Below are 17,500 nucleotides of genomic sequence, written 5' to 3'. Positions count from 1 at the left end.
ATTGTTGCCTGAGAGCCAGGATCACAAGTAGCCATCCTTAGGAGAGAGCAACTGGCTGGAGCTCAGATGAGATGTAATCATTACCAATTTCTGAAGAAAGATTTGAAAACTTAAACTACACATTCTGATGGCTCATCCCTCCATAAATCCTAATTGTGGTGACTTCATTTGGACTTAAACAGCAACATGCCACCACTCTATGAAGGTTAAGTTAGTGTATCTCCTCACTTACTGGTATAAAATTTCAGTTGACTTTCAATTTTTTTTCTTTTAGCCTTCCATACATTTCTTGACTCCCCAGTAGAATTTGATACGTGTGCGGTGTCTGGTCTTTGAAGCAGGGGCCCATGTAGTTCATTGCACATAAAAAGCTGATACTAAATATCTTTTGCTTGGGGTAACTAGATGGCTCAGTGGTTGAGTGTGTGCCTTTGGTTCCCAGGTCATGATCTTGGGGTCCTGGGATCGAGTCCTACATCGGACTCCCCAGGGCGGGGGGGGGGTGTGCTTCTCCCTCTACCTATGTCTCTGCCTCTCTCTCATTCGCTCATGAATAAATAAATAAATAAATAAATCTTTTTAAAAATAAAATAAATATCTATTGTTTGACATTCTGAGTTTTAGCTTTTTATTTTTTATTTATTTTTTTTAAAGATTTTATTTATTTATTCATGATAGTCACACAGAGAGAGACAGAGAGGCAGAGACACAGGCAGAGGGAGAAGCAGGCTCCATGCAGGGAGCCCGACGTGGGATTCGATCCCGGGTCTCCAGGATTGCGCCCCGGGCCAAAGGCAGGCGCCAAACCGCTGCGCCACCCAGGGATCCCGAGTTTTAGCTTTTTAGATCATGGCAAGACATTTCGTATTGATTCAATATCACCTAACATTGAATTCATATTCATAGAGCTCTATTGCACCCAAAAAGTCCTTTCTGGCTATTGTTAGTTAGCTTTTAACCTTCTGAACCTCTTAAGACAGAGCTTTTGGTATTCCCATTTGCTTGATCACAGTCTTCTTTAATATTTATTTTCTGCGGAGGTAGAACCTGTGTCCTCGGAGGGAGAATTTAAGTCTCTATATCTCCTCTGTGGGTGAGAACTGACACAATTTGTCAAACCTATCAAGCACCCAGTGCAATACCCTGTCTCCAAACAGGTGCCCAGGGAAATGTGGGCAAGGGCACGCGGCGTTCCAAATCTGTCCTCTGAGCATCAGCTGTAAACACGAACTCACTCTGTAACAAACAACCTAAAGCTTGGTTTTCAAAGTAAAACAAAAATGTTAAGGGCATTTGATGTTAATAAAATGTGTGACTACGTCCCATGAGCTCATTTGTTTTTCGATTGGCTGCTCATATTAACCACATCACCCTGTGTAACTTGGGTCTTTGCCTTCTGTCATAAGTTCAGCAGTAGTCTGTCTTTAGGTAAGTCACTCTAAAGCTTCCCTTAAAAGGGACCCACATGCTCACTAACCAAAGACAGAATTAGACATACCTGGTGTAAAAATCATGTACCCGCAATTCAGCTTTTATTAGTGCGCAGCTCCCCGCCCCCATTGTCCATATTTAAAATTTTTGAGTGTGCGTATGTGCCAGATGATTCATCCAAGCTGCTCTGGAAGTCGTCTCTGCTGGTGACAGTAAAGTCAATCCACCCTCTACACTCCCTTCTCTCTGGTGAACATGCGGAATGTCAGTCTGTGGCACTGCTATAAGCGCACTGTGGCCTTCTTAATTTAGGTACAATGGGCTGAGGCAACTTGCTCCCACATGGAGTTTTCATCCCTCGATCGCACTTCCCCATGGTTCCCATCTGCCTGTGCCACCCAGAAGTATGTGAGCCCCCAAAGAGGGTAAGGACCCAGCGATCCCTCAGCCCCTCTGACCAATTATTTCCTTGCTCCATGGCTGCAGAGCTAAGGAGATGAGATGCTAACCTATTTCCCAGTTCTATCAGTGTAGGAGTCTTGCTCTTGCTTCCTGCTTCTTGGAGATTCTCCCTTGGAAAGGTGCCAAAAAATTGTCTTCTATGAACTTTCAGTAATTCTTAGGCTGACTATATTATTAGAGATTCCAAAACTTCTGGTAGTTCCAGCTCTTGGAGTTCTTTCTACAAGGTTTGGGGGACAGATCTGTGTTCTGAGGTTCAGGCTAACCCCATTAAAGCCGAGAGTGCTTTGTGGGAATTATGTTTTTCCCCTTCCCTGTCCACTCCCTCCATATAGATTCTCACATTCTGGAGGAAAGCCAGGTTTTTTTTAAACTGTCAATTTTCATGCTAGCCCCAGCAGGCTTCCAGCTCTCTGGTCTTTCGTTCCTCTCCTGGCCCCTATTCAATGACTAAAGCTCTCCAGGAGTATTTCTGGACCAGGGTATCTCCTGTGACCTTGTGATCGCACTAATCCTCTGGCTTGAGGCCTTGAGGCTGTTCTGCTCTGACAGTCACAAGGATGATCAGGGGTGGGGGTAGGGAGGAGCACAGTGTATCATCCAGGAGTGGTGTTTATTTATAGAGCAGTCCTTCTCCTTTCTCACCTTGCATTCTCTGCTAATACAGCAGTCGCTGTTTCTTCAAAACCTCCCACCAGGAGATAGGTGATGGATGCCCCGTGCTGCCCGAATTCAAGACCAGAGTTCTCAGAGTCAGCACCAAAGGGGCTGCCCACCCCCTCACCTCCATGGGACAACCCAAGGAGGTCTGAGTTCCTAGGAATGGTTGACCACTAAGCATGATCACTTCTGCACAACCCCAGAGGTGCAGCCAGATGCTTGCGCCTGGGCCACCCAACCCAGCAGCCTCGGGGTGTGTGAGTCAAAATTCCCAGGAAAATGGCCTCATTCTGGCAGCATCTGAGGGCTAGTTGGCCTGACAATCCCTCTGGGGGTCTTTGAGGAGCAGGCTGGGAAGTTGCTTACAGGAAGAGAGAAGGACAAATGGACTGACTTAGTAGGTCTTGTGGGATGGAATTGTTCCCATCTGGATTAAGGAGAAAGGAGAAAACCAGGGCTCTGGAGAAAGAGAGTGAAGGCCACCTGAAGAACTGGACAAGGCCTACCTAGCCTCACCCCAATTTAGCACATAATGGTATGCTACCGTGGGGGATTGTGATGGCTTCTTGCATTCATCTGACTCAAGCAGACAGTAAGTCATCTAAGGGCAGGAACCTTAGGCACAGAGCTGGGCACAAAACTAGTGTTCAGTAAGCCTTGTGTGTTCTCATGCATGGATTCTCATAAGTAACTCTTTATTAGCATTAGGAAAAGTTTTTTGAAGAGGATGAGGAGGAGGAGGATGGCAGAAATCTACTGTGGGCGAGAACCCTGCATCTTTTCTATTCCCTCTTCCTGCTGCTCAGAGAGTACAATGCACATAGTGGGTATGCACAATTGCTTGCTCAATTTTTATTAAATAAATGATGATGCGGGTGCCTGGGTGGCTCAGTTGATTAAGCATCTGCCTTTGGCTCAGGTCATGGTCCCAGGGGATTGAGCCCCTCATCAGGTTCCCTGCTCAGCAGGGAGTCTGCTTCTCCCTCTCCCTCTGCCACCTACCCCTGCTCATGCTCTGTCTCTCTCTCTCTCAAATAAAGAAATAAAATCTTTTAATAAATATATAAATACATATGTACATAAACACATAAATAAATAATGATTATCCTAGTTCCATATCTGCCACCTAGAACTTCTTTTTTTTTTCCACCTAGAACTTCTAATCTACTTTTCTCTTAAAAAAAACAAAAAGAGAATCGGATGAGCCTGGTGGTCAGGCCTTAACGTGTGTGATACATGGGGTGGTGGGGCGGTGGTTCTCCAGCATTGGCCTGGCCTCAGAGCCACCTGGAGAGCTCAGGACTACATGGAAGCTGGGCCCCAGGGTTTCTGATTCACTAGCTATGGGGTGGGGCTCAAGAATGTGCATTCTGCAGCTCTCCTGTGATGGCGTTGCTGGTGTGGGGACCGCTCTTTGAGAACCACCACCATCAGGGTGGGTACAAATGTCTCAGGTTCCCTTACCTGGAATGTGAGGATTTGAGAAAAGTCCTAGGAGTCTGTGGAGAGAACAGTGGAAAGGCCCTCCACAGGATTCTCAGAGGGATCACTTTCCCTCTCTGCCCAGGGTCCACCTTCTCAAGAATTTAGAAATTGCCCAAGTGGGAGAAAGGTTGACCAGAAACCCTTTGGGAATCCCAGTCTAACAGGCCTCTAGGCTCACCTTCTCAGGCTCCTGCTTGAAAGCCTCCCACCATTCCCTAATTCCCCCAGCAGGAGGTCCATACTCTGGAGTCCCTCAGCCTGGTTGCCAAACCCTTCGTGGTTTGACCCCTGCCTATCTCTTCAAGTAGGTGTCCTGCTGCTGCTGCCCAACTATCATGGTTCCCGGAGAAGAGCTCTCTCACCCTCTTCCTCTGCACCAGCTTTTCCCGGTCCCGTCTCAGCTCCGGCCGCCACCCGGCTCTCCCCTGCTCCACCTCCAAGCAAAGCCCGCCGCCTTGTTCTCCCCTCCCGCCCGGGCACCCCTCCTCAGAGCCCCCGTTGCCAGGGCTGCCGTCCCGTGTCCGGCTCTGGAGGGCCCAGGACTGGCCTCCGAGTCCTAACCTTGAGCTGCCCTGGATGGCAGGAGGAGCTCGGAGAAGATTTGTGGAAGGAATGGAACCAGAGGAGGACTGGGCGGCAGCCCTCCGTGCCCTCCACGCCCTCCATACACTCGGCCGGTACCGCCTTTTACCTTGGGCACCTGTTGATGCACTGTGGGGGCGAGGTGGGCGCGGGCCTGCGGGGTGGGTGAGCGGAGGGATGGAGAGGGCCGGCGCCGCGCCCAGCAGTGCCCTGAAGTCGTCCAGGTAAAATGCCCTCCTCCGGCCCCTGTTCTCCCCAAGCTCCGTGACAAAGGTGTGTTCAGAGCAAACACGTGAGGTAGAACCGCAGGCAGCGCGGGAGGAAGCGGAAGGTTTGGCGGAAGGGGAAGCAGGAGCCTCCTGAAATCACAGGGGCGGGGGAGGGCCTCCCCGAGCTCCCCCTTCCCCCAGGCTGGCGGCAGCCTCCTGCTCTCTGCCTTTAAACGCGATGGCCTTCCAGGGCCACAGGTGACGCCCGGGCCTGCGTGCCGCGTGGTGCCTGAGGACATCGGGCTTCTCTCTGTGCACGCTGGTCTACCAATGGTCTTCATTTCTGAAGCTATTTTTACTCTTATGAGGTTGACTTAGAGACCACAGGATCGAGTTTATAAGAAAAGAAGTAGGCTGGGAATCGGGAAACCTGCTTCCTCTTTCTCCCCCAGCGCCCAGCGATGGCTGCAGCGCGGCGGTTGGATTCCCGCTTCCTTCCCGGCCAGGCGGGGCCCGTTAGGACCGCCCCCTCGGCTTTATTTATGACCCTCTCAAGCTGACCACATAGCTGTTTTCCATTCCTGAGATTGTGCCTATTTCTAAGTTCTCCCAGTGACATTGCTCCTTGTGAAGTCCAATGGCCAGGAAAGTATGATAAACAAAAGCAACCCCAGAGGGAGTTTCTCAAGTTCCAAATGTTTGATCTCAAAATCTGGCTGAATTTATCGGCTGGAACCACCATTGACCGAATATTTCTGGCTGACCTTTCTGCCCTCTGCACCAGTCACCCCCATTCTGAACGCTGAGCTTCTCAGCCCTTCTATTAGCATCTGCACCGATACCTCCCCTGGGATCAGAGCCTGTGTTCTTCCTGGAACCAATTTAAACCCAACAGAGACTTAAAAAAAATCTATTTAATAGTTGGAGAGGCTCCCTCTCCTTTTAGCCTTCTGAGCTCATTCCCTCTGGGAACCAAGTGACATTTAGATTCCGGTGTGTAAGTTGTTTTTTCTTTAGATTCGTTATTGTGTAAACATTCCTCTGGAAATTATTCTCACATTGTAAGGCGACTTCTTTCAAGTGTCCAGACTCATCACAACTCGCCTCTTCGGCTACCCTCAGCTTGCCTCTCTCTCACTTCTCAACTTCCCCATTTCTCAACAACCAAGTTCAAACTAATTCTACTGCTCGTTCACCTATTTCCCCAACTTTCTGGAATTTGCATTTCTCAAAGTTATCTCCCCTGGGCTGCAGCCAGAGCTAGGCCCCCTGAGATGAATGAAGGTGCCATGCGGTCAGGAAGGCAAATCCATGGAGGTTCCAGCCTGGGTGGTGGTGGGTGGGGGGGAGGTGGGGGAGGCCAGCAGGAGGCCAGAGCTGCCCTGAGAAGGTGACTTGGAACCAGCAGGACCGGCTTAGAGTGAGGTCGAGGATGAGCACCAAGCCTGAGCAAACGGGGCGACAGCTGTCACACTGTGACACCTAGAGCAGCCTGGCAGTCACAGAGAGAAAAGCAGGCAGGTTGCATCCATTTCTGCTAAGAACCGGACTGCTCTTTTGTAACAGGCCCACCAGAGTAACTCCTCCTCATGACTGTTCTAACATTGCTGTTGAAAGCTTTGTCTAGGGCCCCCCTGTGGCTCAGTCGGTTAAGCATCTGTTAGACTCAGGTCATGATCTCAGGGTCTTGGGATAGAGTCCTGTGGTGGGCTCCCCACTCAGTGGGAAGTCTGCTTCTCCCTCTGCCTCTGTGCACTTTCTCTCTCTTCTCTCAAATAAAATTCTAAAATCTTTAAATAAAAGGAAAGAAGCTTTGTCTAATTTGGTGCAATTTTCCTTATACCTGATCTTCATCTCTCAGTTTTAAAACATGTCCCTTTATCAGGGCTATGAGGAACAGCCACATGAGCTGGTCACAACTCTAGAGAACGCATTCACAGAGACAACTATATAAGTTTCAGAAGAACCAGCCACTTGTCTTTGAAGCTTAGAGGCATCTTTTCTTTTTTTCAATTCATTGAGAGAGGTAAACAGGTTGTGTGGAAGGAATACTTAACTAGTCCTGCTATCACCACAACATGACTGGTGTGTCCTTGGACAGGTCACCCTGCTACCCACATCTCTCATCTGTAAAATAAGGGAGGGGATGAGATCATCTCTGAGGTCTTGCCCTCGGGCAATAATATTTTCTGATCAGCAGAAAGTGACATTGTGTTGATCAATAAGTTACACGATGAGGGGCACCTGGGTGGCTCAGTGGTTGAGCATCTGCCTTTGACTCAGGGCATGGTCCTGGGATCGAGTCCTGCATCCAGCTCCCTGCAGGGAGCCTGCTTCTCCCTCTGCCTCCGTCTCTGACTCTCTGTGTCTCTCATGAATAAATAAATAAAATCTTAAAAAAAATAAGTTACATGATAGGGAGCTTTTGATGAATCATTTTCCTTTATTGCCCCTCTTGCATTTCAAGCCGTTCAGCTTTGCTCTGACATTAGCTCTCTCCTTGCAATGGCGCTGAGGATTTTGAAGTCCAGCAAATGTGGGCTCGCTGTGCTAATTATCTTCCTTGATTTTCTGAGCTTGGATCTTTTCTGCATCATTAAAACCAGAAACACAAATTTGAGGAATTAACTGAGGTGGTGACTTGAGGTCATATAGCAGCTGTGACCCACCAGGGTCTCACTTTTGCAAAGAAATCAAAACAAAACAAAAGAGGCAAGAAGGTTGACCAGGTAACTTCGGAAGTTTAGGAAACAAAGTATTCCATTCTGAGTTTTTCATTGTGCGGGGCTGAACCATGGCTCCTCCTGGGTTTTGTTTCCTATCAAATCACAACTTGGCCAACAATTTCTGGTAAAGGTCATAAACCAGTGCTGTGGAGAACACTGGAGAAACAGTTATCCAACCAATCCTAGGGTAGTTCTGCAATACCAAGTCCCAGAGAGGAGGTTCAGGAGAAAAGGCTCTTAGTTGGCTGCATCCAACAAGGCTTTGTCAGGAGCTCTGGTTGGGAGGAGACAGTACTCCTGAACCTTGAAATCAATTTGTAATCTCACACTTGTGAAAAATTAGCAAATCAGAGCAGTGCTTTGTCACTAAGGCTATACTGCAAGTAATTCACTGTTAATACTTAAGCCACCACAGTTTGGAAGTGATTGTTTTGGAAATATAAATGAGAGCAGATTCAGGGGCATCTTTCAATACTGAACTTCTTTAAAAAGTCCTCTGCAGGACTGCTAGTTCCCTCCGAAGGAGAGAATTATTTTTGTTTAGGAAAATATCTTGTAGGGACATTTAGATTTTAAAAGATGGGACAAAGAACAGAGCCTGAAAAAAACAGATCCAATGGAGGAATCACTAAATGGTTTTGCATGATAAAGAGGATGGAATCTTCTTTTTTTCTTTCGTTTGCCTGTTGTTATCCTTGTAAATAGGTAAACCAAGAGGTGGGCTGGTAGTGTGGTCCTGACAATGTGACTGCAGATGGGACCCCAGAGTTAGGTCATTTAGGTTCACATCCATAGAACCCACCATGATGCACCTGGCATAAAGCAAATTTAGATAGAAGAGAATTGGCTTCCATCCTCTGCCCATCTCCCATTCTCAACCAGGGGTGGGCTAAAGTTCTTTTTATTTCAATTGTGGTAAAACACACATAACATAGTAGTTTAAATAGTACTAATAGTACACATAAATAGTAAATTTTGATCTTTTTAAGATTTTATTTATTTATTCATGAGAGAGAGAGAGAGAGAGAGAGAGAGGCAGAGACACAGGCAGAGGGAGAAGCAGGCTTCATGCAGGGAGTCTGATGTGGGACTTGATTCCAGGGCTCCAGGATCAGGCCCTGGGCTGAAGGTGCCACTAAACCGCTGAGCCACCCGGGCTGCCCTATTTTTAAGGGCACAGTTCAGCAGCATTAAGAACATTCACATTGTTGTGCTGGCTTAAGGTTTTTATTTTCTCTGGGGGAGCAGAGAATGTGAGGGAAGAGTGACAGCCTCAAAAGACGGAAGTGTTTGGCATTCTTGGTGTTCTCATCCCAGCTCATCTCGCTGGCACCATCGAACCAGGAGATTCCTGAAACTGCCTCCGGGAAGTCCAGCTAACCACAGAACCAGAGATTATTTAATCCAGAGCAGTCAGTTGCCATCGGGTGGTTGGGGCCAGACTATGGGATGGAGTCAGCACAGCTGGACCTCTTGAATGCCAGGCCAACAACTAGCAAAGCTCACCCTGGTCCTATCATTAAACTTACAATAACACAATCTTGCCTTTTTGGGATGGAAAAACTGGGGCCACAAATATTTCTTATGGAGGCATGTACTGTGTCAATAATAAGTATAATAAGCACTCAATAAGTACTAGGTATTTCTGGCCATGTGAAATATTCAAATTTAAGTTGTTGTATTCTTGTAATGTTAACTTGTTGTTCTGCAGTTTGTTCTACATCCACAAGACTTTTTAAAAAAAGATTTTATTTATTTGAGAGAGAGAGTGGGAGAGAGAGCACAAGCAAGGGAGTGGGGGAGGAGCAGAGGGAGAGGGAGAAGCAGGCTGGATTCTTGGGAATCCAGGATCTTGATCTGAGCTAAAGGCAGATGCTTAACCGACTGAGACACCCAGGTGCCCCATCCACAAGATTTCCTAATTCTAATTATTGTTGTTATTATTATTACTTTGATGAAGATTTTTAAAAAATGCTAAGGTACATTTCTGAGTCAACGCAAGTATAGACATATAGAAATAGCCATTAGATTCAGGATGAAGAATAAGAATCCACTGGCCGAAGGAAGCTAGATCCAATACTCAGCATAAGAAGGTAAGCCTCCAGAATCCTCAGTACCTTGAGGGGAGGGCATTGGACTTCCCATAAGGCAGGGAATGGAGAGCCAAGTCAATCCTACTTGTATCATTGAGGAGACTCCTAGGTTATAACTAAGTCGCTCATAAAGTCATCCCATTCAATGCTTTCTTTAACGGAAAGGAAAAGGAGGGCCCAATGGGGACTGTGGAGATTCCAGGTGCTCTGCCCCAGGGGGCTCTGGGGCAGATGAGCATCACTCACAAATGCGTAGAGCCTAGACATGCTGAGCCGGCCCTTCTGAGTTTCGACTCTGATTCTGCCACATGCTAGCCTGGGACACTGGCGAGCTTACCTGCTCTAGATTCCTTGTCTATGACATGGGGATAATACTAGGTGTCCATGAAGTCTGGAAACAGAGAAATACACATAGCATCGTCAAGGACATGCTTCAGTCTATAAAAAATGCACATTATGGACCCTGTCATACTGAATTCTGTCAGAAAAAAACTGCCACTTTGAAATAGGCGAAGAAAGGCTCAGTGATTAGCTCACTCATCGGTGTTATCTCCCTCTTTCATCTTTGAGCTTCTTTTCAACTCTGTAAATTATAGGAAACAGATACCAAAGGAAATGATTTTTGTCCATAGAAATGCAAATTAACTGTGTCAGAATATGATTGATTATTGCCTTGAGGAGAGACCCTTTTATGTATCTATGAATTTATTTCAGAATTCCTTATTCTCTGTTTAGGCTCTTTGGGTTCCCCTTTGAGTCCCTTAAAACATTCTATAGTTTCCTTCATTAATGAGTTTAATGAAATCTTTGACATGTGTTCATTTTATATAACTGAGAACAAAAGTCATGATTATACCCTCTTCCAAAAATTCTTCTAACCCTTCCTAGGGTTATAGTGAAGATGAAGTGAGTTAATGCATATACAAAGCTGAGAGCAGGGCTTGGCACACACAAAGCACTAAGTGCAAACAAGGACTGTTATTATCTATAACATGCACCCAGTTCACTGTGATGTCACTGCTAAGGTCTGTGATGTCACTGTTAAGGTCTCTCTCCTGATTAGACTCTACCGCTCTCTTAGGATAGGACCTCTGTAACTCCAGCATGGAGAACAGTAGAACCAAACACCAAGAAAGAACACAGTGGATAGATTAGTCAAATACATTGGCATTTATTTCCCCCCGAAAGGGCCAGATAATACCATAGACTTTGGAGGTCAGTCTCTCACACCAACTCAAGTATGCTGTTGTGACATGGAAGTGCCACAGAGGTTGGGTGCCTGGGTGGCTCAGTTGGTTAAGCATCTGCCTTCAGCTCAAGTCATGATTCCTGAGTCTCAGGATCAAGTCCCATGTTGAGCTCCCTCCTTAGTGGGGAGTCTGATTCTCCCTTTGGCCCTCCCCCTTCTCGTTCTTGCTCTCTCTCAAATAAATAAAGTGTTAAAAAAAAAAATGCCACAGAGGTTACATTTAAAACCAGGTGTGGTCATGTTACAATATAATTCTATATACCAATACTAAAATTTGAATTTAATATAATTTTCACTTGACATGAAGTATTCTTTTGATTTTTTTTTTTTTTTTTTTTTTTTTTTTGGCCACTTAAAGTTATAAAAACCACTTCCAGATTGGAGGGCTTTATGAAAACCGGCAGTAGGGTAGATTCAGCCCCAGCCATCCTTTGCTGAACCTGAGTACATTAAAGGCCAGAATTATGCCTTGTTCATACAACTTTTAACCTGGTCCTTCTCATACAATGGATGTCTGGGAGATGTTGAATTAAGTAGCAAATGGTTAAAGGCAAAAGGGAGACATTTTAGAAGAGTAACTTGGTAAATCTTTTCAGAAAGATTCAATCTGTAGTGATGACAGACTGATGGCTGGCTTGGCCAAGCCTGTCATGTGGGTGGGTGGCAGTGACTGGTACCAACTGCATCAACTGAGTCCTTTATCATCATCAGTCTTAACTGAGATCTTAAGTGATGCCAATGGTTTTACACCCTGCCTGTAAACTGCCTTCAATTCTTTTTTAGAACAAAATGGAAATATAAATAAGTCTAAATAATAGCTACTGATCAAAAAACGTGATCAGAATCACATTACAGGATATGTTCTCTAGAGAAGCTAGAAAACTGTCAGATTATCTTATACTGGCATTGGTCAATTTCATAGGTCAGCAGTGGGAATTTTCCAGAATTAGGAAAATGGCAGATGGGTGTCCAAAAGCAGACAGGCCCAGAATTTGATCCACCTACAGGACTGAAGTCTACCCAGCTGCAATCTACAGATGCTGCCTGCTTTGTCTCCTGGCCTACACGCCTCCCTCCCCCTCACTCATGTCCTTCCCCAGACAGAACAAAAGGTTTGCCTCCAGTTGAGGGAACCCTGTCTTCCCTGAAGACCATGGATCTGTGGTCGCCACGGTCCTGAAGTCAGACAGACAGAGGTACAGCTGTGTTTTTGTTTGTAATCTGCTTTCATCTAGGGATCAGGCAAATGTTCATTTGGATGGGAGACTCTCAAACAAGAATTCCATAAAAAGCATTTTTCACCACAGAACTATGACTAAAAGAATTAGAACAGCTGTGGCAGCAGAATGGACCTGGGTCCCAATCACGCTCGCTGCAAGGAGCCTGCTTCTCCCTTTGCCTGTGTCTCTGCCTCTCACATGAATAAACATATAACCTAAAAATAAATAAATAAATAAATAAATAAATAAATAAATAAATAAATAAATAAAATGAACACAGAGTCACAGAGTGAATCCGAACTCCTGTTATTTTATGCTGAAGAAAGAGGTCCGTGGTATTATGGTGGCTGTGGGAGCCCTGGCAGGGAGGGGACTCAGCTCTCTTCTCAAGCCCACTCAGGTGCTTTGCAAACATGATGCAGGGAGGAAAAGGAAAGGGGCCTTTCTCTCATCTATGGCGAATTATCATACATAGCTTTAAAAAATTTACCGGGGCACCTGCGGGCTCAGTTGCTTAAGCTCCGACTCTTGATTTAGGCTCAGGTCATGATCTCAGGGTCTGGGATGGAGCCTCACGAGTCTGCTGGCAATGTTCTCTCTCTTTCTCCCTCTGCCCCTCCTTCTGCTCGCTCTCTCTCTCTCTCAAATAAGTCTTAAGAAAATGTACTAAGGTAATGTATCTTACTAGAAAAGAGATTACCCATGATACCACTGCCTATAATCATAGTGATGCTTTTTTCTAAAATGGGGTGAACAACTCATCATCCTTCCTTGTCCCTCTGTGGAACATACCACAAAGGTACAATAAGGCTTGAAAAAGGAGGGGAAAACCCTAGGGAAGAAGAGGGATGAGGAGATGGATATGGCTTTCCCCCCATCAGCACCTCCCCAGGACTCAGCACATAGTAAATGTTCAGTAAATACTCAGACCTTCTTGGAATGCTGTTAATGGTGGGATAGGGAAGGGCAGAAGTAGAGAGCCGACCACAAAAGAAGGAAGCAAAGTCTAGAGAATCCTTGCAACTGGCCTGCAAATCTAAAATGATTCTAAAAATTTATTTAAAATGTTTGGAGAAGCTAGTGGTTGTTTCAACAGATATTCCAGCTGACCAATTATTCTAACACACCCCTGGAGTTCTCTGATTTCCACCTGCGTGAGGCTGTGGTGAAACTTTTTTTTCCTTGGGTTTTATCTCATCAACTCAAACTCTTGGATTCAGCTTCACATTTTATCACACTTCTAAAAACACATGGTAACCTAATGACTTAGTCACTTTCTCATCTCACCCAAGTATCCTAATTGCTTGAGGTCACTCAGTTGAAGCGTGGTGTTCATGATAACAGAAAATCACCCACCCTTAGTTAAGATTTTCAGGAATTGACTGCATATGCACACATTTCTAATCAGAATTGAACTGCGCAGAGGGAGTTTAGCATAAGAACTTGCAATCATGGAGAAGTCGTGCTCCGAACAGAGGAGGTTTCATTTTTTCGAATGTGAATCAGGGTAGCTATTAGCAGTGGCAGCAGAGCAGGAATGGGGCTCTGAACCCAAGTAGCCTGCCCTCTGCTGCCAAAGGGAGTGGGGAAGAGTTCAGTGTGCTGGGGACCCAGGCAGGAAAGAAGAATTTTATTTTTTTCTCGTGTAAAACAGAAATTTATTTTTTTGGAGCACTTCGGGGCTCACTGGTTATTTTATTCCTTATATGCTCTCCCCCTAATTTCCTTTTGTCTTTCCCTCTCAACTGACCATTAGGAAGGAATTTTTATTATGTCCTGTTTTCTGAATTGCAGCTTCATGTTCCTGTTCCAAAGGTTTGATTTCTTCAAGTTACTACAAACCGTGGTTGTTGGAGACTAAGTGTTCTAACTGTAGCTTACTTTTAAAAGATGAGCATTGCAACTGAGTACTTTTTCACGCCCATAAGACACTGTGATTCCACAACCCCCCTGCCCCATTACCTGCAGTCAGTGGCTTTCAAACTTTTGTGTTTTTTGTAGCTTTTCAGACCCCCAACCTAAAACATTTGACATTGTGACCCAGTGCCCACAGGTACGTGTGAGGTAAAAGTTCCACAGCTGGTGCTTCCCTTCACTGCTAATTAAAAAAAATAATAATAATTTAGGAAATAAATTTATTATTTTTGTTATTTTTATTTTTAAAATACTTTGAACTCAGTTTGCCCTCACTGCTAATTCTTACAGCCCACTCTGCTCTCTTCTAGTTCAGAGCCTCCCAAGAGGGTTTTAACCTGCAGTTTGAGTGGCGCCCCCCAGTGAACACTCACACATATTTGCATCGGAAGCTGCTGCAGGAAATACATGATTTTAGACCTCTTCTGCTGAAAACTGATGACATTACAAAGATCAGCTGAAAGGGAGAAAGAAAAAAAATATGTCTGGAAAAATCAGACCTTCACAAAAGACAACTTACAGTAAGTGCCACCCTTTCGGGGGAATCCAAGTTATGTGCTTTAATTGCACACATGGCACCTCGAGGTCTGATCAGGTCTGGCTGGACTCTTCCAAGATTTTAGTAAAATATGACAATTATGCACCAAATTAGCTTAACCACGCTGCCATTTTTGATGCTTAGAACAAAAAAGGCCTAAGTCTACAGAATGTCTCTTATGGTTGAATTTTGTGATGATGAGTTTGCATATCTTAAGAGCTTAACACATTTGTCAAAGTAAGTTATTCTCAGGAAGGCAGACAGTACAGGCTGGCCATCTCCAAGGGTATGCAACCAAACGCCGGAGTCTGTGGGCGTAGTGCCCTGGAACGGGTTAGTGAGTTCAGCTGGAGTCATGGGAGGCTGGGGACAGTGGCTGTAATGGCACTCTTGGGAGAGCTTAGAGGATAAAACCTAACTTCAGCCGGCGGACAAAACTGAGGCCTAATTGGAGCAGTTGACTGGAGAAAATGAGCACAAACCTGGATGTTGGCTTGGGGCTTGGGGCTTGGGCCCAGGCCTTTCCCCTTCCTGCATGATGTGGGCTGGCGTTTGCCGGTCTGAATACTGCAACCACAGCAGACACTGCAAAGCTCGGTGGACCCACCATCTAGTGGCAAGTCCACTACTGTCATGACAGGCCTTTCCAGAATGCTTTTGAAAGGGAAATTGGGGGAATTTTTGCCTTACAGGCAGCACCTTGGGCAGACCTGTAAAATCACAAATCAGAGGAAGGGAGCTGCTAGCAGTTGACAAAAGCTAGGACTTGAACCCATGGCTCAGCCTCCCACACCAAGTTCTTTTTGGCAAAGCCAGGATGCCTGAGAGGTAGAACTGGAATTTTGTTTTCCCTTTACAGTGCCTTTCCAACACTGTGACCAATTATGCATCTCTGATTAGGTTTATCCTCACACTCTTGAACTGTGGAGACATCATGCAATGGCCTCTCTGCTTTCCACTGAGATATTCCCACTTGATGTGAGAAAAGAGCAAAATTCATTTGATGAATAAAAAGTCATCCTCCGCACTCTTGAAGGACACGTTCCAAAGAGTGCCCCAACATGGAGTGGCCTTAAGGAGAATGGGATTTGAGATCAGAGACCTAGGTTCACATGCCAGCTCTACCTTCCAGTTAACTGATTCATGTTCAGTATTTTTTAACCTCTTTCTCCCATTGGTTAAAAAAGAAATTCCACCCACATGGAATTGTTCCCGTGACATATTTATAAGGCACCTGGCACAGAGAGGACTCAAATGTCATTGACCATTTCCTTTAAATTAGCTAAAAAGCAAAGTTCTATTAACTGAATATATTTTGTCTGTTCTGCATATGGATTCCCATGGAGACCTACACATTCTGGCAAAGGAAAACTCGAAATCAGAGACATCTGTCATGGCTAGTGCAGGCCTCGGGGGGGTGGGGGGTCTTGGAATAGGTATGTGGCACTCAAAGGGCGACTTCCATCCCCATTTAATTGCTCGAACACCCTAACTTGGAGATCTGTCTTCAGCTAATCCCCACTTCCACATCCTATTGATCTCAAATACAAGAACAAAGTTGGGTGACTCTTAAGTCTAATAAATCTAGAAGCAAAATCATTTGACTCTAAGAGGGAGTCTCCATGTGAAACTTTGATAAACTCTCAAGTTTTAGGTGACAATCACTATCCCATAAGGACCCAAGGGCCAGGTACGATGCATGAATTCCCACAGAGCCCTCACAACCTCGTGAGGTGGGAACGATTATCCCTATTTGGGAAAACTGAAGCTCAGGCAGGCAAAATAAGAGAGGCTGCATCTGAAACCAGTCTGAGCCGAGGGTGCTGGTCTATAGGGCCTGGTGCTCTGCTTCATTTGTGTGTCCTTCCCTGTTCCGGTCCCTCCTCCTGGACTCCTCAGCACTGCGCCTGCCATGGCGCAGACAGTTCCACACCATCTGGTCCTGTTTGGGGGTTAGATTTATCTCGTGATTAAACTGTAAGCACCATGGTGTCCCCATCCTCAAGCACATAACTTAGATAGAATGATCTACAAATCACAACTGGGCAAAGACTTGTGGATTAGGAATAGCTTTCCGCTGGTCAAGAAGTTTTAATTAGCATATCATTCATATTTCAATGGCAGTTCAGTCAAACTTGAAAACAATTTCTCTTTCACTAACGAGCCTCAGAAACTTTGCACATTTCACTTTAGACTCTTGCAGAGGCAGAAGCATTTGGTTAAGTGAATAAATGCGTTAAGTTTTGACTGGTCCTTAAATACCCATAAATCTGGAAATGTCTACAATATTATCCAAACCTGGAAGGACTTCGATTTAAAGAGCTTGAAAAGGACAAAGGATGGAGTGACAATTCTGCTGCCGATTTTGAAAGAGGGCAACTGTGTTCACTAACATGCAAGCTATGTAATCTTGGCCACATTTCTCTCTGGGCCTCAGTTTCCATAGTTGCAAAAGGACTCATGTTAGCAGCTGGTTTTTTTAAATACTTTGACCATCCGTCATAGCAAGAAATTAACTTCACCATGACACAGTACATACATACTTCTATCTGAAACAGATCTCACGAAACACTACTCATCCTTAACTTGTGTGATACTTTACCTCCTGTCATGGTTTCCCTTAAGAAAATACTGATTGCCACTCAGGATCCCACGATCTCATATTTGCAGAAGTGTGAAAATCACTTTTGGTCTCATTATTATCTAAGAGTAAAACTCTGTAAGAGTAGGAAGGTAATTCCTATCTTCTTCCCAATACTGTGTAGAGATCCATGAGATTTCTACCGTCGTTAGTGTGTAGTGAAAGGCAGTGCCACCTCCTCTCTGTCCTTTTATAGGATTCCCTCCTGCCGGTTCAGGAGCACACGAGTGAGAAACATTCTTTTTAGGAGCTTTATAGGCTGCAATGTCTCAAGAAAGTGACAGTGCTCA

This window comes from Canis lupus, chromosome 15, assembly GCF_048164855.1.
Source record: "Canis lupus baileyi chromosome 15, mCanLup2.hap1, whole genome shotgun sequence".
Taxonomy (NCBI): Eukaryota; Metazoa; Chordata; class Mammalia; order Carnivora; family Canidae; genus Canis; species Canis lupus.
This window is presented reverse-complemented; position numbering follows the sequence as displayed.